General features: G+C 37.1%; 1 pseudogene; it reads right to left on the reverse strand.

Moving 5' to 3' along the window:
* Nucleotides 1-22,281: 22,281 nt before the first annotated feature.
* Nucleotides 22,282-22,549, reverse strand: LOC117715800 (U6 snRNA-associated Sm-like protein LSm6 pseudogene; annotated as a pseudogene).
* Nucleotides 22,550-22,801: the final 252 nt, after the last annotated feature.

Here is a 22,801-nt window from a genome sequence, read left to right on the forward strand (position 1 = left end):
TACAAGAATGAGGATCTGTGCTAGGATTCTCAGAAGCAACCTAAAAGTCATGCATGCAGGTACATGGTGTGGTGACAGGGGCCTCCCTGGAGCACACTAGCCTTTATTGTAGCACAATTGGTTCTCCAAGAGTCCCTGTCTCAAAAAAGTACTTAATGGCGTCTATCTCAATTCTTCCAAATTCTTTCTAGTTGCACATATACACATGCACATGCATACACACACAGATGAACACATATATAAAAACACACACACACACACACCATTACCAGAATAGATCAAACTAAAAATATTTTGTTCAATAAAGAAAATAACCATCAGACTAAAGAAATAAGATGCACAATTAGAGAACTATTTCCAATCATGTATTTTACATGTGACTACTAACTTGAATATATAAAGAACTCAGATAACCTATATCAATTATAGTAATGTTAGTAATCTGATATATATAATGTTAAATATATATTTATTATTATGTTAAATAATATATATATTGTGAGAAACCTGAATAGATATTTTAACAAAGAAAACACCTAAATGACCAATAGATGTATAAAAATACTCGATTTATAATCATTACAGAAATCCAAAAAGCAGCTTTATTTATAATATCCAGAAGTTGGAAAGAAACCAGGTATCCTTCAATAAAGGAATGGATACAGAAAATGTGGTACATTTATACAATTGAGTACTACTCAGCTATTAAAAGCAGTGAATTCATGAAATTCTTAGGCAAATGGATGGAACTAGAAATTATCATCCTGAGTGAGGTAACTCAGTCACAAAAAATACAGATGTATGCACTCACTGATAAGTGAATATTAACTCAAAAGCTCAGAATACCCAAGATACAATTCATAGACCACATGAAGCTCAAGAAGAAGGAAGACCAAATTGTGGGTGCTTTGTTTCTTTATAGAACGGGGAATAAAATAGTCACAGGAAGAAATAAAAAGATAAAGTGTGGAGCAGAGACTGAAGGAAAGGCCATCCAGAGACTGCCCTACCTGGGTATCCATCCCTTACAGAGTCACCAAACCCAGCCACTATTGTGGATGTCAAGAAGTGCTTGCCAAGAGAAGCCTGATATACCTATTTCCTGAAAGGCTCTGCTAGAGCCTAACAAATACAGAGGCAGATGCTCACAGCCAACCATTGGACTGAGAACAGGGTCACTAATGGAGGAGTTAGAGAAAGGACTGAAGGAGTTGAAAGGGTTTGCAAACCCATAGGAAAAACAACAATGTATACATAGGAAGAACAACCAACCAGAACCACCAGAGCTCCCAGGCACTAAACAACCAACCAAAGAGTACACATGGAGGGACTCGCAGCTCCAGCCACATATGTAGCAGAGGATGGCCTTTTCATGCATCAAAGGAAGGAGTGGCGCTTGGTCCTGTGAAGGCTTGATGACCCAAGGGACATGCAAGGGCAGGGAGGAGGGAGTGGGTGGGTGGGGTAGCAACATTATAGAAGCTGGAGGAAGAAAGAAGGTACAGGGGACTCAGGGTGTGTGAAACCCTTAAAGAGGATAACATTTGAAATGTAAATAAAGAAAATATCTAATAAAAACTGATTTGCATTCTTCTACATGTTGTCCTCCAGTTAAACTAGCACCATGTGTTGAAAATGCTGTCCTTTTTCCACTGGATGGTTTTAACTCCTTTGTCAAAGATCAAGTGACCATAGGTGTGTGGGTTCATTTCTGGGTCTTCAATTCTATTCCATTGATTTTCCTGTCTGTCTCTTTACCAATACCATGCAATTTTTATCTCTATTGCTCTGTAGCACAGCTTGAGGTCAGGGATGATGATTTCTCTAGAAGTTCTTTTACTGTTGAGAATAGTTTTCCCTATCCTGGAATTTTTGTTATTCCAAATGAGTTTGAGAATTTCTCTTTCTAACTGCAAAGAATTGAATTGGAATTTTAATGGGTATTGCACTGAATCTGTAAATTACAAGATGGCCATTTTTACTATATTAATCCTGCCAATCCACAAGCATGGGAGATCTTTCCATTTTCTGAGATCTTCCTTGATTTCTTTCTTCAGAGACTTGAAGTTCTTTTCATACAGATATTTCAATGGCTTGGTTAGATTCACACCAAGGTATTTTATATTATTTGTGACTATTGTGAAGGATGTCGTGTGAAGGATGTCGTTTCCCTAATTTCTTTTTCACCCTGTTTATCTTTCAAGTAGAGAAAGACTACTGATTTCTTTGAGTTGATTTTATAACCAGCCACTTTGCTGAAGTTGTTTATCAGATTTAGGAGTTTGCTGGTGGAAATTTTGGGGTCACTTAATAGAACAAAATGGCAACCAACAGATTGGGAAAAGATCTTTATTAATCCCACATCTGACAGAGGGTTAATATCCAATATATACAAAGAACTCAAGAAATTAGACTCCAGACAACCAAATAACCGTATTAAAAATGGGGTACAGTGCTAAACAAAGAATTCTCAACTGAGGAAACTTGAATAGCCGAGAAGCACCTCAGGTGATAGTAGATGCTGGCAAGGATTTGGAGAAAGAAAAACAGTTCTCCATTGTTGGTGGGATTACAAGATGGTGCAACTACTCTGGAAATCAGTCTAGGAATTCCTCAGATAATTGGACTTAGCATTACATGAGGACCCAGCTATACCACTCTTGGGCATATATGCAGAAAATGCTCCACATATAACAAGGACATATGCTCCACTATGTTCATAGCAGCCTTTATAATAGCCAGAAGCTTGAATAAACCAAGAAGTACTTCAGCAGTGGAATGGATACAAAATATGTGGTACATTTACACAATGGAGTATTACCCAGCTATTAAAAACAATAAATTCAAGAAATTCTTAGGTAAATGGACAGAACTAGAAAATATCATCCTGAGTGAGGTAACCTAATCACAAAAGAACACACATGTTATTCACTCAGTGATAATTGGATATTAGCCCAGAAGCTTGAAATACCCAAGATACAACTCACAGAACACATGATGCTCATGAAGAAGGAAGACCAAGTCTGGGTGCTTCTGTCCTTCTTAGAAGGAGTAACAAAATACTCAAGGGAGCAAATATGGAGACAAAGTGTTGGACAGAAACTGAAGAAGGGGCTGGCTGGAAATCATTCCACCTGGGTATCTATCCCATGTGCAGTCACCAAAGGTAGATGCTGATATAGATGTCAGGAAGTGCATGCTGACAGGAGCCTGACATAGCTGTCTCCTTAGAGGTCTGCCAGAGTCTGACACATTTAGAGGTAGATGCTCATAACTAACCATTGAACTTATCAAGGTGTTCCCAATGGAGGAGTTAGAGAGAAGACTGTAGGAGCTGAAAGCGTTTGTGGCCCCATGAGGAGAGCAACAATACCAACCAACCAGAGCTCCAGGGTCTAAACCACCAGCCTGGGAGCACATAGGGAGGGACCCATGGCTCCAGCTGTATATGTAGTGGAGGATGGCCTTGTTGGTTTAGGTAGGAAAGGAGATCCTTGGCCCCATGAAGGCTGGATGCCCAGTGGGGGGGGGGTGAAATTTGAGGGAGTGGGGGGTAGGTGGGCCACATCCTCATACAAGCAGGAAGAGGGGGGGTGGGATAGGGAGTTCCTGGGCAGTGGGGGAATGGGGTAAGGGGATAACATCTGAAATGTAAATAACATTTATCTAATAAATATTTATATTTATTATATTTTAGATAATATTTATCTAATAAAAAATGAAAGAATAAAATCAAATGAAAACAGCAGTATGATATAAGCCCATAGCAGCTACCATGACTATGAAAAGTAACATATGTCATAAGAACTGTCAAATAAATCAAAAGTCTAAGATCTTAAGTAGCCAAGGCTATCTTCACACTCAGTATGTGACTGAGGGTGAATTTGAACCTTTGATCTTACCTTCACCTCCCAAGTGCTGGGATGATAGGCTTGTGCTGCCATGTATCTTCACGTGTGGTAAACCTCCCACCAACTGAGCTACATTCTTACCTTGAGAATAATAATACCTCACACATGGTAAATTGAAGTCAATGTGTGTACAGTCCTTGTGGAAAACAGTGTGGAGAGGATGAAAAGGATCACAAATGGAACCAAAAGTGTGTAAGAGCCAGAGGAACAGAACAAGAGGTCATCTGTAAGATAATGTCTTCTGTATGTGACGGGGAAGCTGAACATGAGAAATGTCAGAAATATAGATGGATAAACTGGCCTTAAAAATATGATACTCATTGATATGCCAGATTGCATGGAAGACTCTCACAAGGCTTTACTCATAGAAGGAGAGCAAATAATGGTGGCTGAGCACGGGAGAATGACTTTTAAAGGAACAAGGTATCTGAGAGGCCAGACAATCCTAAGAGATCAGCCAAAACTCTACGAAACTAAATGATTTCTGTGCATTGTATTTATAACTATAAATATGTTTGTATGTAACAGTTATTGTTAAGGAATTCAACATCATAAGCTTGAGTAGTAGGGGGAATGGAGGATGGAGATGAGAGGAAATGATGTAAATATAACACTCATTCATACAAAATATTCTAAAAAACTAAATAAAACGAAAACACCACCAATTCCTTGAGAAACTATAAATCCGGGAAAACACTATCCGTTTCACTAGTAAGTGTAAATGCAGAGAAGGTGACATCACTATTTACATGAGATGTTTAGACTTTCATGCTTTTGTACATCTACTGCTAGAAAATACTGTATACTTATAAAACTAACGGGATGATTGAGTGACATAGACAATCCTCAGAAGTGAGAGGGCTCAGCAACATAAGCATTTTATTCATTTGATCTGTGTTGTGGGGAATCAAACCTGTTTGCTAGAAATAATAGGATTGAGCAGTGCTGCTGGGTAGGCAGTCAATAGTGTCTGCCCCAGGGATCATCTTCACATAACAAGAAACTGAAGCTGGGTGAGATTAAGATCACTCACAATAATGATTCTTCGGTCATTCTTGTCAGCAGAGAGAATCTGTTCACATATTGCCTGCAACTGTGTTTATCACCCCATTACCTTGGACTCCAACACATGGATACACTAACTTGTATAAAAATGAAAGTAATATCTGCCATCTATTAAACATTTATATAAAAACGTATGTAAAGATTGATGAAATGTTTCAATGGTTACATAACGAGCTGATCTTTCACAATTCCTAAGATATAAATTGAATTTCACAACTCTCTGTAACATCAGTTCCAGGGGATCTTATACCTTTTTCTGATCCCTATGTGCACCAGGTGCATAGACAATGCATGCAGGCAAAACACTAACATAAAATAACATAAAAGTATTTAAATGAACAATATAATTAATAAGACACAGTTGCTGAAATTCTCATAAAGAATACTAAAGTAAGCAATGTAGAATCAGATGTTAAGTCTTTTAACAGAATGATAAAATTATAGAATTTCCTGTCTTTGCAACAAATTACAGTAATTGTCACTAAGCAGAAGATAAATATAATTTTAGCAACCCTGGTATCAACCAAACAGTTCTGTCCTCTCTAATTCAGCAATCTCATTCTGAGTGCTTTTTACCATTAGTGTTTAAGTGGCCTTGGCTTCCAGAGCCATCCGTGGCCACAGTCTGAATTTTAACATATGCATTATCATCTCATGTCTAAGTCTACAAATTCTGAGATTCTTCTGTTGTACTTTCAAAGTTCATTGAAATCATTCTCTTGTTAATTTATTTCCAGTTATCTTAGAAACTTTCATGTGTTCCTTTTTTTATATTATCCTTTTATGAGTACAGGCCATTCAAAGGTTGAATTGACCTCTTCAATCTTAATTTCTCTTGCTTTTGTTCTGCTCAACAACCAAAACCACAAATGTTCCATCTTAGATACCACTCAGCAGTACCTGCTCCCTCCTCAACAGAACATTTGCAAGCATTCCATATGATTCACTGTGAAATCATTTACATATGTGTGCTGACAAATTTACATTCCAGATTTCATTTGCTGAAATAGGCATTATGAGATCCATGAAAACATAAATAGGTATTCGTTTTTGGATAAGAATATCAATTCTCATCCTGGACTTCCTAGCTTTAATTTCCAACTTTGTGAGCTCAGCTATTTTTGAGGTTCTTTCTTTAACTGAAATAATAAAATATAGGCTTGTTTTGTCCTCTTCTATTTGTTTTTACTGTTCTTTTATCTCCATGTTGTTCTCTCTGACACATTTTTTTCAATTTCTCAGATAATAGTAATTATAACATTTCTATTCTTACCAACATGAGTGCTCTAACATGAGCTCATGAACATGCCAAACTGGACTCAATATAGCCAGAAGAACTATAGGCAACTGTAGAAATCTGGCAGTGAGAGAGGTGGTCTTCCCCAGAAAATAGCACAACATTTTTTTAAAATATATTTTATTTTTAATGAAGTGTGTGTGTGTGTGTGTGTGTGTGTGTGTGGTGAGGAAGAGAGGGAGAGAGACAGAGAGAGAGAAAGAGACAGAGAGAGACAGAGTGCGAGTGTGTGTTCCTGAGTTAGACATTTGATTCTCCTTGGGCTTCAGTCACTGGCTGTTGTAAGCTGCCCAGTTTAAACTACCACTTTCTTGCAGTCTCAGCAGGAGCATTATGAGATCATATCTTGGGTTCCATATCCAAGTCTACTTCCCAGTTTATATTCACACCGTGACCCACCATGGTCTTTTCACTGCTTCTATCACAGGGAAGTATGCTCTTTTAAGAATGTCCTGCGGAACCCCAAAAGAAACTATTGTCAGTTTCATTTACAGGTTTGTTGACATTATTGTTTCATTTACTGTGTGTCACCCTTATCGCAGAAACTTTACAACCTGCAGAGTTGTTACTTTTATCAGCTCTCTGCTGACATAGTCATTCTTGAGTTAAATCTCTTCCTGTGCCTTAAATATTATGAGTCTATGAAGTTCTGACTCAGAACTTTGTCTCAAGCTTTACATATTCATTCTTGTGGGTCTGCTTTCTGCCCATCACAGGGCGTGGCTGCTTGGGAGGTGAAAAGCAGGGAACTTCACTGTGCTTATCCCACACAGCTGCCCTGCTGGGGAGGGTGCTGGGCTTCAGGGAAGCACCTAGATACCCCTCCTGGGGTGGAAACCCCCAGTGTGAGATGTGGGAAACAGAAGCTGAAGCTGGTATTTCCTGGCTTTCTGGCCCCCAGTCACCTCTGGAGATCCACACAGAGAAGTTAAAGAAATAAATAATTTTTCAGAATTGACTTTCAACTCATTATTTACTAAAATCCTGTACTTTTGTTTAGGTAACATTTCCACCCTGCACGTGCTATGCTGCTCAATTTTGTTTACCTTGTAAGAATATTTTTGCTTTTTCAGAGCTGTGTTTTGTAACCCTACCAATCCTAACAATGTCCCCTCCAGCATAAGCAGAGAGATACTGACAATTCAGGTGTCCCAGAGTGATCCTAAAATAGCTTCCTGTAATTGAAAAGATGAATGATCCAAAATAATAAGGAAAGATACAAACATGGTAATGCAGTTAAAGTCTTTGGCTAAAATGGAACTGTAAAGAAGAAAAGAAAATCAGTGTTTTACTGCTGTTGTTTCTCAAACTTCAAATATTGTAGCTCTATTATGTGCTCAGTGTTTGGCAAATATAGAAGGGGGATTAAATCAATGAGTGAAGGAAACAAACACACACTCAGTTTAATGGTAATTTGTTGTAATAGAAAGAACGGAGCCTACACAAGGTATTCAGGAAAGGCTGTGAAGAAACAAGGGATGCCAAGCTGTTAATTGCAGGTCCTAGTTCTTGGACAGATTATCATGCATTCTTTGAAGAATTTTCATATCCCCAGGCATAGGTCTCTATTACACTTCTTTAAGAGTTGATACCATTAATTAAGAAGAAAGTATTCCCTAAACACATTTTCAGTTTTGGTAGACTTGGGTTTATATAGGTAAAGGCATCCAATAGAATCTACATTTATAAAAGTACAAAGGAAACACCTGAGAAAAAAACAACGGGATAAATAGTTACAATCACAATATTCATATAAAGAATTTTGTCAAAGATACTTTAACTGTCTCCAACCATCTATGCCAAGAAACTCTGAGACCCTACACCATTCTATGCAGGTTATTTTCTTTCTGAGAAATCAACAGAAGATATCAGAAAACTAATTCTACTTCTTAGTGACTATGACATTAAATGGAGATATTCTTATCATTACGGATTAAATAATCACATATCAAGAATGATATGTTTTAATTATATATAAAGAAAATATTCATATAAACTTATGGTAGTATATTAATTATTACATTTGCTATTAGTAAGCAGTACTAATCTGTTGTAGCTAGTGGTTAATTAGCTTTTATCAAAGGTGTATTCAAACACAATAAACATGGCCTAAATAGGAATTGATGCTATTTAAGGGCCAAGATATTCATTATGGTCTTCAAATATATACCCTGTAATGTTAAGAGATGATAGCTTTCAATTTAGATAAGAAAATACTATATATTAGTATTGTTGAAATAATGGAAATCAGATTAAATTTCTTGTCATTCATGGTCTAAAGATATGAATATAGCTGTGTAACCCCAGCAGACCTAATCCTTTACATTCATCCCTAGCACTGCAACAAAACACTGGCTGCAGATACTTTCCAGCCTGACCATGCATCCTGTGGATCTCACAGACCACTTCCCTCTTGACTTCCTAGAAATCAATACTTAGACTTCTAATTACCCAAACCAAGGTTCCTTAATATAGCCAGGATAACATGTCTTTATTAGAGGTTAGGTATCTTTCTATAGTGAACCCTGAATACTCCTACATAGCTCTGGCACAAGAGAAAGATTTTAAAATCACTTATGTAAAGATGATAGAGGTCTTTAAAAAGTAAATAAATAAATATGTTAAGGAAATCAAAGAAAACCTAAATAAATGATTGTAGAAAAAGGAATAAATAAAGCCAGAAAAGCACAAACAACTGAATAAAATGAATAATTCTGTTAAAGCCAAGAAAAAAAACAAAAGTAATTGAAGAAAAGTAATAAAAATATTCAAGACTTGAAAATAGAAATAAAAACAATAAATAAACCAAGGGAATTCTAAAAAAAAAAAAGTTTAGGAATTCAAACTGAAACTACAAAGGAAAGATTAAGAATAGAATACTACAGATAGGAGAACAACTCTCGGGCATTGAAGAAATGATAAAACATATGATACATCTGCTAAAGAAAATGTTCAGTCAGAACTTTGTGACATAGAACATCCATGAAATCTAGGCCAATATGAAAAGAACAAACATAAGAATACTAGGAATAGAGAAAGTTGCAGAATTCCAGTTCAAAAGCCCAGAAAATATTTTCAAAAAAATCATAAAAGAAAATGATACATACAACAGGATGCCTAGTAAGGTACCAGAAGCATACAGAACACTAAATAGATTGGACCAGAAAAGGAAGTCCTCTTACCATATAATAATATAAAACAAAAGATATAGAACAAAGATGAATATGACATTTTGAAAAAACAAAATATAAGAAGAAACACCTGTTAGAATTACATCTGACTACTCTACGGAGACTCTAAATGCCAGAAAACCTAAGACAGATGTGCTGCAGACACTAAGAGGCCACAGATGCCAGCCCAGTCTACTATACCCAATAAATCTTTGAATCATCACCGATGGAAAAATAAAATACTTCATGGTAGAGTAAAAAATAAACAACATCTCTCTACAAATCCTGTCCTACAGCAGGTACTGAAGGGAAAATGTTTAAACTAAAAAGGCTAAGCACACCAATAAAACACAGAAAAAAATATCAACCCAGCTAAATCAAAGGAAGGAAAGCATGAACACACAGAGACACAGACACACAGACACACAGACACACACACACACACACCAAGAGAGAGAAAGAAAGGAGAGAGAGAGAGAGAGAGAGAGAGAGAGAGAGAGAGAGAGAGAGAGAACTATGACCACTATCACCAACACAGTAACAAGAATCAACTATCATCTTACAATATAAATGGTCTCATTTTAACTATCCAATAAAAAGGCATAGACTAACAGAATGGATGCAAAGACACGATTTATTGTTCTGTGTACCAAGAAACATGCATTAACATTAAATATAGTCATTACTTGAAGGTAAAAAAATTGAGAAAATATATTTCAATTAATGAACCTAAGGACGAAAAACGGTGGCATAGCCATTTTAATATCTATATTAATAGACTTTAAACCAATCTAATCAAATGGGATAGGGAAGGACATTAAACACTAATCAAAGAAAAAATCTACCAAGTTGACATTTCCATTATTAACATGTATGCCCCAAATACAGAGGCACCCAGTTTCTGAAAAGAAGCAGTGCTATAGTTTAAATCACATACTGACACATTCACAGTGATAGTGGGAGACTTCAGTACTCCACTCTCACCAGTGGAAAGTTCATTCAGAAAACATTAAACAGATTGGTACCAGAGATAACAGATATTATAAATCAAATGAGCCTAACAGGTATTTATAGAAATACCTCAATCAGAATGAAATATACCTTCAGCTCAGCAACTCATAGAACTTTCTCCAAAATTAACCACATCAACACAAAGAAAGTCTTCACAAATATAAGAAATTCGAAATTATTTCCTGCATCCCTTCAGAGTACCACAGGCTAAAGCTGAATATCAACAACAACAGAAACAACAGAAAGCTTACTACAAGCTGTGGAAATTGAATACCTGTCTAGTGCATTAAAAATGGATCAAGAGAGAAATTTAAAAAGAAAGTAGAACTTTCTATGATGCAATGAAAATCAACACACAGCATAACTATATTTATGGAACACACGCAAAGTGGTGCTAAGAGGAACATTCTAAGCACTAAATGGCTTCATTGAAAAAAATGAGAGATCTCAAGCCGGGCAGTGGTGGTGCATGCCTTTAATCCCAGCACTTGGGAGGCAGAGGCAGGTAGATTTCTGAGTTTGAGGCCAGCCTGGTCTACAGAGTGAGTTCCTGTATAGCCAGAGCTATACAGACAAACACTGTCTCAAAAAACCAAAACAACACACACACACAAAAAAGGAAGAGATCTCAATCTAGCAACTTCACAGCACACCTGAAAGCTGCAGAACACCAAGAAGTAAGCATATCCAAGAATATTAGATGGCAAGAAATAATCAAACTAATGGCTGAAATCAATGATGCATTAACAGAGTAATAACAAAGCAGTCATAAAACAAAGAATTGACCTTGGAGAAAATCAACAAGATAGACAAACATTTTCCAAACTAACTAAAACTCTGAGAGAAATATCCAAATTAAAAGAATCAGAAATAAAACATGGGACCAAACAAAAGGGAGGAAATCCATACAATCATATAAATACATTTAAGAATGAACCAAAACAAACATCATCAACAGCAAAATACATATTAATTTAATTAAATGCTGAAAAAGTCTTTAACAAAATCCAACACCTCCTCATGAAAAAAATAATGCAGAGATTAGGGATATAAGGAACATTTACAAATACAGTAAAGGCAATTTACAGCAAGCCTACTGCCAACACCAAATTATATGGAAATACTTTCAAATCAATTCTACTAAACTCAGGAACAAGACAAAGTTGACCATTTTTCCATATCTATTTAATATAGACATTGAAGTTTTAGAGAGCACAATAAGACAATTGAAGTAGATCAAAGAGAAACAATTTGGAAAGAAAGAGGTCAAGTGTGTTATTTGTAGATGATATGATAATACACATAAGTGACCTTAAATTTTCCACCAGGGAACTCCTTTAGTGGAAACACTTTCATCTAATATATAAATTATAAATGATATAAATTGTTTTTATATCAAAGTGGCTGGATACTAGATTAATTTTAAAAAAGGAAAGGAAAAAAAAAGGAAATACAAAGTAGCCTTTCTATATACAATTGACAAATGGACTTAGAAAGAAATTATGGAAATAAGAGCTTTTCACCAATAATACCTTGGGGTAAATCTAACCAAGCAGTTGAAAGCGTCTTATAATAAAAACTTCAAGGTTTTGGAGAAAGAAGTTGAAGAAAATATTGAAAGATTGAAAACCCCCAGTGGTCATGAATCAGTAGGATTAACAGAGTAAAAGTGGCTTTTCACAAGAAAGCAATCTAGCGATTGATTGCAAATCTCATCAATATATCAACACTTATTTTAACCAATCTATAAGTGACAGTTTTCAACTTCATATGGCAACATACTAAAGACAGAGTAGTTAAATCATTCCTGAATTATAAAAGAACTTCAGAGGTGTTACCATTCCAGATTTCAAGTGTTACTACAGAGCTATTGTTTTTAAATTGCAAAGTATTGGCATAAAAACAGATGAAGTGAACAATGAACTTGTACCAAAAACCTGCACATAAACCCACACACCTCTGAAGATCTGATTTTTGGTAGAGAGGCCATAAATACACACTGGGAAAAACAGCATCTTCATTGATGATAATATTCAAACTCTTTGGCTCCACGCAGAATAAGAATAAATACTTATCCAAGGACATCAATGTAAACCTAGATCCACTGAACCTAATAAAAGAGATTGTTGGGAATAGGCTTGAATGGACTGGCACAGGAAATTACTTCCTGTATAGAAACAGTATGGTGCAGGCACTAACAGCAACAATTAATAAAGGGGACCTCAAGAAACTGAAAACTTCTGTAAGGCAAAGTGAACCATCAACTGGACAAACCACCATCAGTCTACAGAATGAGAAAACTCCAGATCCAACACAGTGTTTATATCCAAAATAAAGAGCTCAAGAAACTAAAATGTCAAAAACTCCATATAAACCAATTAAGAATTATGTACAAATCTATACAGAGAGTTCTCAATTGAGAAATCTCAAAAGGCTGAGAAACACCTAAAGAAATATTCAACTGTGGGGAAAAAAGGCCTGGGGATCCCGCTGTTCCTCCTGCCATGCTGTGGGTAGTGGGCTGGGAAGGTCTGGGTTCCTCCAGCTGGAAGTTGGGCCCGGCTGTTCATTAACTAAAAGCCTCTCTCTGGCTCCTCACGGTTCCTCATAGCGGCGCAGCCCCAACACACGAGGAAGCCCTTGGGTTTCCAAAACTGGTTTATTTACATGGCGGATCGTGGATGGGTCTGGATGCATATCCCCTCAAACCCAGGATCGACCTGAGTTAAAAGGGGAGGGGAGAAAGGGGGAGGGGCTGGGGAGGAATGTTTAATCGGCTCCACCTCTGGCCTTCAGGTACCTCATTAGTATGTAAATCTCTCTAGGGCCTGTTCACGCCCTCCACCTGTGTATATGACTGAAGGGTGGAGGTGGAATGGAGATTAGACCTCGTGTTAGGCCCAATATTCAACTTTATTAACCATCAAGAAAATACAGAGCAAAACTGTAAGATTCCATCATCTACCTATCATAATTGCTAAGATAAAGAACACAGTGGAGCAGTGAGAACACCCCTCCATTGCTGGTTGGAGTGCAAACTTGTACAAGCACTACAGAAACCTGTATGACAGTTTATACTAAAATTGGGAATCAGTTTACCTAAAGACCCAGCTATACCACTTTTCGACATTCAGAGAATACTCCATCCACTCCCAAAGCCATTAGCCCAACTGTGTTCATGATGTCTTTATTCATAGTAGCCAGAAACTAAAAATGGCCTACATATCTCTTCCTTAACTAAAGAATGGATAAAGAAAATATGGTACATTAACACAATGTAATATCACTCAATTGATAAAAAAAGAAAGAAAAATGACATCATGAAATTTGTAGGCAGATTGATCCAACTTAAAAAAAATTCTGAGTGAAGTAATTCAAACTCAGAAAGACAAATATAGTATGTTTTCACTTACAAGTGGGTATTGGCCATTATTTGCAATAACAAAACTACAATCTTTACCTCCTGAGACTACCCTAAGGAAGTAAGGAGGTAGGCTCTAGCAGGGACATAAGTATCATCTAGGGAAGAGGAAACAGAATAGATATTTTGAAGAGTGAACTAGTGGTGGGTGTTGCTGAGAATGGGAGAAATCAGTTGCAGGGAAAGGGTGAGATGCGATAGCAGAGAGTGCAGGGAGAGACAGATGGAACATTTGGCAGGTGACATGAAGATCTAGTGCAGTGGAAACTTCCTGGGATCTATGAGGGTCATCCCAGTGAGGCATTTTATTATTAGGGCATAATGAGTCTGAACTGGCTAGATTTTTTTAGCCAGCAAAGCTACCCATTGTGATACTGGCTTGCCTTTGCTGGAGTTTTTGGCCAAGTGGCCTATGGAGATGCCCAAACAACCTGTAGACTTTTCAGATCTGCACAAGACCTGTGCAGATCTTGGCTGCTGGACCTGGGATCTGGAACCTGAAAATGGTGAAAGGATGGCTTGGTTTCTGGTAGAAGCCTGGCTAGAAATGGCGGGAAACCCTGCAAGGGAGGGGATATATTTTGCCATGCTCCCAGATTCTAGACTTATGACATGCTGCCAAAGACCTCAATTGAGGTGCCTTTCAGTCATGTAGATCAATACAGCCCCTCCCAAAGAGAGGTTTGTTACCCTCCAAAGTAGAGGGCATGACTACAGGCCTCAGGCCCTCAAGAGATTTCCATATTAATGAGATACCTAAAGACCAGTGGGCATAGCCAATTAAGCATTTTTTTCCAAGTCCCTCCTCCCTCCTCCTTCCCTATTTAACTCAGGTCTGCCCTGAGTTTGGGGGTCGGGGTGGGGGATACAGTCAGATTCATCTACCATTCACAATGACAATAAAGCTCTTAAAACCATGGACTTCCTTGTGTCTTTGGCCCCCCCCCCCCACCCCCCAACCCCCCGTGGGGAACTGTGGAGCCGGCCTTTAACTAATGAGCCATTGCAGCAGCTGCCAACTCCACCTAATCTCCTACCTGAGGACCTCTCTGCGTTCCTGCCTCAGAGGTTGACAATTCAACAAAGCTAGCCGACCCAGTCCTGGTAACAAAGAGTCTCTACCTGCAGGGTGCTGTTGGGGTCTCTCTCTCTCTCTCTCTCTCTCTCTCTCTCTCTCTCTCTCTCTCTCTCTCTCTCTCTCTCTCTCTCTCTCTCCTCTAGGCTTTGGTCGGTTCAGCCCATATGTCCCCACCCTCAACTCTTCTGCAGCTACCAACTGCGCCTGGTTGCCCAGGAGTTTAAGGCCAGTGAATCCCCGCACACCTTGTTGTCTGGGGATCCCCACTCAAAAACCCTGCCCCCTGGGTGGAGCCCGGCAGCATTTGCCCAGTGCCATGTGGAGGGAACTCAGTGAAATTCCCACACTTCTGCTCCCTGGAGCTGCGCCTCCCTGAACTGCCTGGGACAGAAGACGCAGGTCTGTCCACATTCGCAAGCTAACAGCCCCAATGAAAAGGTGGGCTGGAGTATCGTCTAATGCAGTAGACAACCTTACTTTAGTTTCAGTGTACTTTTATACAAGAATGTAGTAAAGAAAAAAATGATCCAAGGAAGATTGAGATCAGAAAAATGTGAATAAAAACATGTAAATAAATGCCAGTAAGCACATACTAAATATTAACAGAATAGCCCTTTCCTATAACTTTCTTAAGGAGGACCAACTTAAATACAATTGCCTGGCACTAAAGTTGATTATATCTGAGAAGGTATGAGGGCATGGAAGAAAGCTATATCCAGATTCAGGGTACAGTGAATGTACCCTGGGGTCTATAGCTATGATCTGACATTCAAGAATAAACATGCCTTATAAGGTGAATGTAAATTTATGTCACAGGAGGCAGGCAGGAAATAATATGCATGGACAATGCAGGGAACAAAATGCACTTGACGTAAAAGGTCCTCTGACTTTTCCTGAAGCCTCTCTCACAGTTCCCAAAGGCATTGTTCATTATGGGTTATTCTTTTGAACATGTTCCAACACAGCCCGGGCTGATGCTAAGACAGAGAAAACATTGCTTTCTGATAGGAGAACTCCATTGCTAACGACAACTTCAACTCTACTCTTTAAATATAAAGAGGTCAAGGTGGTGTTAGCATGAAGCCTTCAGCTCCTCATTATAGTCATTTTGGTTTGTGAAGAAAAACCTGCACACCATCACAACCAACAATCCTTTGGTGTAAAATTAGTCCTGCCTGAAAGATATGCTGGGGCAATGGAGACTCGGAACTTGTGAGCGTGTCCAACCAATGTCAGATTCAACTCTGTGAGAGGGAACACATACCCAGCACTGTTTAGATTACTATGAACTGGAAACAGGATAAAGACAAACACAACTGCTGTAAAAAAAAAAAAAAAAAAAAAAAAAAAAAGACAGAATAAATGACATGTCTGCTGTATGCATAGATTGGTACAGTAGTCTTCACAAGTGGTTTGTCCTGGAGCATATGGGAAACGATGCAGAGACCCATAGCCAGTTATGTGGAAAGAGAATAAATTGGAGGTCTCTATAGGATCTCATCACCTTGATGTTCAGGGAACTTGATGGAAGAGGGTACAGAAAGGTTGTAGGACTCAGAGGGAATGGAGAATACATTTGAGAATAAGGCCCCTGAATCAACTAAGCTTATGGCACTTATGGGCTTACAGATACTGAAGAAGTAACTAAGCTGCCTGCAGGAGTCTACATCATGTCCTCTATGTATATGTTGTGGCTGTTAGCTTAGTGGAACTTTTAACAGGGGAAGTAGATATGTTTTATTTTTTTTCCTGCTTTTGGGGCTCCTTTTCTCTTTTGGATTGTCTTGTCCAGTCAAGTTCAAGTATAAGGAATTTCACCTTAACACAACATATTTTATCTTGTTGTGTTTGGTTGTCCTCTCTTGGAGGTTTGCTTATTTCTGATGATAGATGGTGAATGAGTGGATCTGGAGGAGGGGTGCACTGGTGGTGTGGAGGAGTAGGAGACTATGGTTGGAATGTATCCTGTATGGGAAGAATCTATTTTCACTTAAAAGGAGATTTTCTAAATATAAACCACATGCCAAAGTAATATTTAATATACAATTCTTTAACTGGATAGTATTATTATTTAAGATAATAAAATATACAGTGAAATCTTTTTCAGAGCTTTAAAACCCTAAAATGAAGACATAACCAGTTGTAGTAGACTCATAATCCAAGCTCTTTGGAGGTGGAGAGTGAATCAGGAATCCAGTTTTGCCCTCTGCATAGTAGCAAGTTTAATGACAGACTGGGATGCATAGGACCCTGTCTCCAAACAAAGAATGTAATTAACTAATCAACAACATAATGTTTGCATTTCAATAAACATTATGAGTGAGTAATAATCCTTGGCATTTTAACATTCCTGCATCATACCATACCTGTGTCTAGACTCACATCCATGCACACCTACATATTATGTGTGTGTGTATAAAAAATTTGTATCCCCTTTATATACTATAACAGCATTTTATGTTACACATATGTATAAAAATTTAATTTTTCATATTCCATCTTAATTCATAAACACTATCATCTATATGGCCTTGTTTTATGCCTTTAATTCAACTAAAGAAGTTGCTAGTATTTATATTTTTTCAGGATTTAAGTTTTATTTTTATTTATAAGTATGTGTGTGTTTCTCTTTGTACAGGTGCTCACATAGTCCACAAGTATGCCATGTATCCCCTGGAACTGAATTAACAAACAGTCATGATATGCCTGTCATAGATTTTGAGAACCGGTCTCTGCAAGAATACCAAGGGCTCTTACCCACTGCAGTATCTCATGAGTCTTTTTCTATATATTTCTTGGACCTAATCAGCACAAGGAAACAAGTAGCTTTTTCCTGAATGCCTGTCACCTAACTGATTTTTTAAACTTTAAGTGCAGATTTTTGTAAAGTACAATTTCACGTCTCCTTTTCTCCCACTTTCCCGTAATATCATTCTCTTTAAGTGCATTTAAAAAAATATTGCCAGGTTAAGGTGAAGACAAAGGATAGTCTGTGTGAAGGCAGAGGATAAGCAGTTGCTGTTGATTTAGATTATGTAATGTTTTGTGGAAATATTCAGTATGTGTTAGCAAGTCTCAGCCCTCATTATAGTTAAGTTATGTGAGGACATCATCTTGGTAAAATGCAAATGTCCAATTCGTTTTGCCATCCTGTATGTGTATGGGACATTATGAGGAGGGAGGCCAAAAGAAAATTGCTCTGATGTACCTGTCCATTAGTGAGTTGTCATGCCTTGCAGAAATTTTCTGGCACCATCTGCTAATAATCTTATGCTCTGAAGCATGCGGATTCATGGGCCTTTTAATTTTTATCTCGGCTAGTATAATTGCAGATGCTATTCTTATTCAAAAATGGGCCACATTTTGCCTACAGCCAAAGGCATCCAGCTTCCACTGATGTTAATGTGAGGGCAGTCATAAGAAAAAGTAAAGAGAATTCAGCTACCACCTCTAATTGTCTTATGAATCTTAATAAGCCTGTTTAGCTTAATAATATTCAATAGGGAAAAGTTTCATAGGTTATTTGTTCATTTTCCATAGAAGGTGTTATCTTGGACCCTTTCAGAAAGGGATGTTTTTTGTTACAAAGCAGATTCTTTGTTTTCTATAACTAGGAAAAGTAACATTGAATCATGCTTTTTATACATGCAAAAGGATTCTGGAAAAATAAAAAGGCTGGAAAATATTGGTACTGACATTTCAACAGATACAGAAAATGTATGCCCCAAAGAATGAAGGCTTCAGAGAATTCATGCAGTGCATTTTACACAAAGACAAGTGCAATTTGTACAGAATATAAAGAATCATAGCTAATTAGGTTGGCTTTAATTGGCTTTGTGCTGAATCCAATGCTTTATAGAACCATCAGGGTTGAACAGCAATGAGAATCAATTTGAAAAATATACAGAGAAATTGACTGCAGAGGACTAAAAGAGATAAATAGAGGTTGCATCCCAGATATTAAATAACTAACATAAAGCAACACTGAGACAAACAAACACTTAAAATTAAGGCAGAAATTTGCTTGCATTGTTAAAATTAGCTAATTTTCAATCATCAATCACTCCATTTTTAATTTTTGAATTTTACTCATGGCCATGCATACTCTTTCTGGTGAAAAAAATACGAAAACAAAACATGTCTCCTTCAAGAATTGATGTCCTATGGTTACATTTACATGTATGAAATTCTTGTAACAATGTGAAGATCACTCTCTGATCACTATCTTTGATTGCAGTGCAAGCATAGAAGGATACCTGACCTGATATGGTCCTAACAAGTAGCAGGGATAAGACTGTGAAACAGAAAGATGATACAATGTGAAAATAAATGTGCATATAGATTTGTTTAACAAGATAATAGGGTGGTGTGCCCTGAAAGTGGTAGTAGACACACTTCTCTGAGTCACTGATTAGACTATTTTTCATTTGGCTCACTGGTTAGTAATCAGGATTTTTACTCCAGTATTTGGGGTAAAATAATTCTCCTATTTTCTGGTACTCTCTACTTCTGATGAATGAGATACTGGGATATGTATTGTGTGAGCATTACATGCATGCATGTACATATGTGTAAAATATTTGTGTACTGAAACAAATTAACTTTAATTTTTTTTTTACTTGGCCATGTAAGTATGGATGTGGGAAAATAAGGGCATAGCTATGGTACCTGATAAGGTATAGTTTATAAAATCTATTGAATTTGTAAAAATGAGATTCAGAGTTTCTATAAACATACTAGCAAATTCACTGCAAAAATGTTTTACTATTTAAAAATATTAATAGCTAAACATACTAAACTCATGTAACACGAATACAGTAGTATACTATATGTATAGTACTTAATTCCATTCTAACTATTGTAATGGTTCAACAGCTTTTAACACATGTCAAAATCAGTCAAATACCACATTTTAAATATGTGAAGTTTATTGTGTATGACAATTATGACAGTAAAGCTACTAAAAGGTTTCTATGCTGTACTTGCTTATACAGCCATGTTGTTTTGTTGTGACATCTTTTATTTTCTCTCTTGTCGTCTGATGTGTATTAGTGTTATTACATTCAATTTATAGAATAATCATGGGATCTGTTGTATTAGCCATCCTGATTGGGTTTTTGGAACCAGAAAATGCAATGAATCTTTATTTAGAGTTATTTACAATTTCTTATTTCCTTCATGAAGGTAAAAAAGCATTCTTAATGTAACCTGTAAATACATTAGTTAAGCTGTATCAGAGTCTCTTTTTCTCAGCCTTATGACTATTATTCTGTATTCACTAGTATATAGATACTAAATGAACTTACTGCTACTTTGAATGAGATGAGTTTTGTAGTTATGGAGTAAGGTAGTGGTGAGGGCTGGGTTTAAAAGAGAGTTTTAATTTAAAATAGATAGTCTCTAGTGCCTTTCACTTATCCTGCAAAAGACAGAAGTAAAAATTATGAGAATTTGGGGCCATTTTGGTGTATATAAGGGGATTCTTTCTTAAATAAATAAATGGGTCTACTTTCTTTAGAGGTATTGCCTTGCTTCAATTCTATAAGGTGAAGATAAACTTCTGACTTGCTTCTGTACTCTGTGGTGACATTGTATCTATTTCATTCTGTCTGCCATGACCAAGAATTTCATGTAAAACTCAGAGCACTGTAAAATGCTTTGAAGAGTCTGTCATATACAAAGTCATAATATTTTGTATTATAGCCATTTGTGCATACATAATTTATATCTACATCTGTCATTAAGTTAAAAAGTGAAATCAAAAGAAAGAGGCTCTTCATTTGAAAATGGCATTCTTTGAAAAAGCAGAAGAAAACTCTCCACATAAAATTGAATTTTATTTCCAAGAAAATTGTATAGAAGGACATTTTCTCAACTGAATTTCAAGTTCTTAAGCTGAGGTCCAAAGAACTGTAAGTTTGAAAGCATGCACGTACTAGCTTTCAGATATATCTCATTCAGTGCTCTCCTCAGTACTAATAAGGAGCTTCTATAATGGCTTGTCAGAGGCAAGGATTTCTAATCTTGACCTTGTATTGTAAAGAGAGTGGTAATGAGATCCTCTCATCATTATTGTTGTGTAGGTATCCAGAATGACCATAAGAATGGATATTTGCTGCTGCCCCAGTCACCCATCTGTTGACTCACTCATACAGGGAAACACCAGGACTCCTGTTTGCCTCCAGCTACTTAATAAAAAGACAAAGCTAATCTCCTCCTCATCTCCTGGTGAGAGCTGTGATTTGCCCACTTTAAAATAAATGATGATTTATCTGGAGGTTATGAAATTGGCATTTGAGGTTCAACTTTATTAGTCATTGAACCTAACCCCTGGAATCACTTCTGGGTTTATTTTGAGAAAATCTTTTATCACTCTTCCTCAGAAATCAAAGAATTAAAAACTAGGACTTATTTTATTCATTCTGCTCTCCTGGGCACTGATTTTCCTCTTTTCTTCAGGATTTTTTTTTATCCTTTAGTCTCTTGAGAATTAAGTTGCTCCTTAGGTTTTTCTCACTAGGTAGTTTATTTCTCTCCCAGTAAAATGCACACTTAGATCAGGGAAATACTTTGCATCTCTATAGAGTACGTCCTGTATCTCTCTCAGAAGGAAAGAGTATCTTCAGGAGGGTGGCATTTTGGCATCTTGGTATTAATGTCTACTTAAACAGAAAGCAGGGAAGCTAGAAAAAAAAAAAATCTAAAACCTTCACTCAAAATGAAAACATTTAAGTAAATCAATGCTGTAAAATTTCCAAATCTTTTTTCTTTATCTGTTACTGGGTCCACAAACTGAAGTCTGAACAGGTCATAGCCAATTTAGACAAAAGCTATACAATTACTCTGCTAAATGAATATGGTATGAAACTGAACCCTAATGACTTTTCTCTATACTCATAGTTTATCTCTCAGCCCCCATCAGAGAAGGTTTTGGGTTTTTTTTTTTTTTTGGTTTTTCTCTTTTGGTGTTTTTGTTTTTTGTGTGTTTGTTTTTGTTTTGTTTTGTTTTGTTTTTACCATAAATGGTGATTAAAAGAGATTCCCACATCTGGATTACAGGAAGTGAATAAGAGACTGCAGACTACTCCATTTCTTTCTTTTTTTTTTCCCTAGACAAACAGTTTTATAATTTTAGCATTCTGTAGAGGCAGAACTAATAAAGAATGAAACATAAATGTGAAAAACTTAGATTCAATCTGTGATGTAAAACCTCTATCTTATTCCAATGTCAATTAAGAAAAAAAAAAAAAAAACAAAATAAAACAAAACCTCCACCATCCACCACTAAGATCGTAAGAGAACCAAAAAGGACTCCATCCATCCATCTCTGAAGAGCAGTGCATCCCGGTGTCTTCAGATCCGCCTCTTCTGTGTACTTATGTATAGCACATTGTTTCCTCAGATGAACACATCTCTGTATATATTCTTCAGCTGCCCATTTACATACTCCTCTGTCTGTTCCAGTGCTATATTCATGTGGCCATCCAGGCAGGCCAGGACCTCTCAATAATCCACTCCAGAATTTAATTTCACCACAACTGTCTGCCCAATAATCTGCTTTAAGAAGTCACTAGGGGGTTGCTTCCACAGACTCATTTTTTAACAACCTTGGGAGGCAGAAAACCTGAGTTCTAATCTCCTCTGCTACTCAATTATCTGTGCAGCTTGAGTAACTCAACACTATTTCACCTGTCATGGCCCTAGGCTCGTCTTGCAGCCTGATCCAGAGCCCTCGCAGAGAAAACTCATTTCTAAATGAGTGATGTACAATACATCCTTCCCCTCCCAAGCCTCAAGGATCATTGTGGAAATGGAGGTTCAAAAAATACAAAGCTAGAGGCATTAGAT

This window comes from Arvicanthis niloticus, chromosome 9, assembly GCF_011762505.2.
Source record: "Arvicanthis niloticus isolate mArvNil1 chromosome 9, mArvNil1.pat.X, whole genome shotgun sequence".
Classification (NCBI taxonomy): Eukaryota; Metazoa; Chordata; class Mammalia; order Rodentia; family Muridae; genus Arvicanthis; species Arvicanthis niloticus.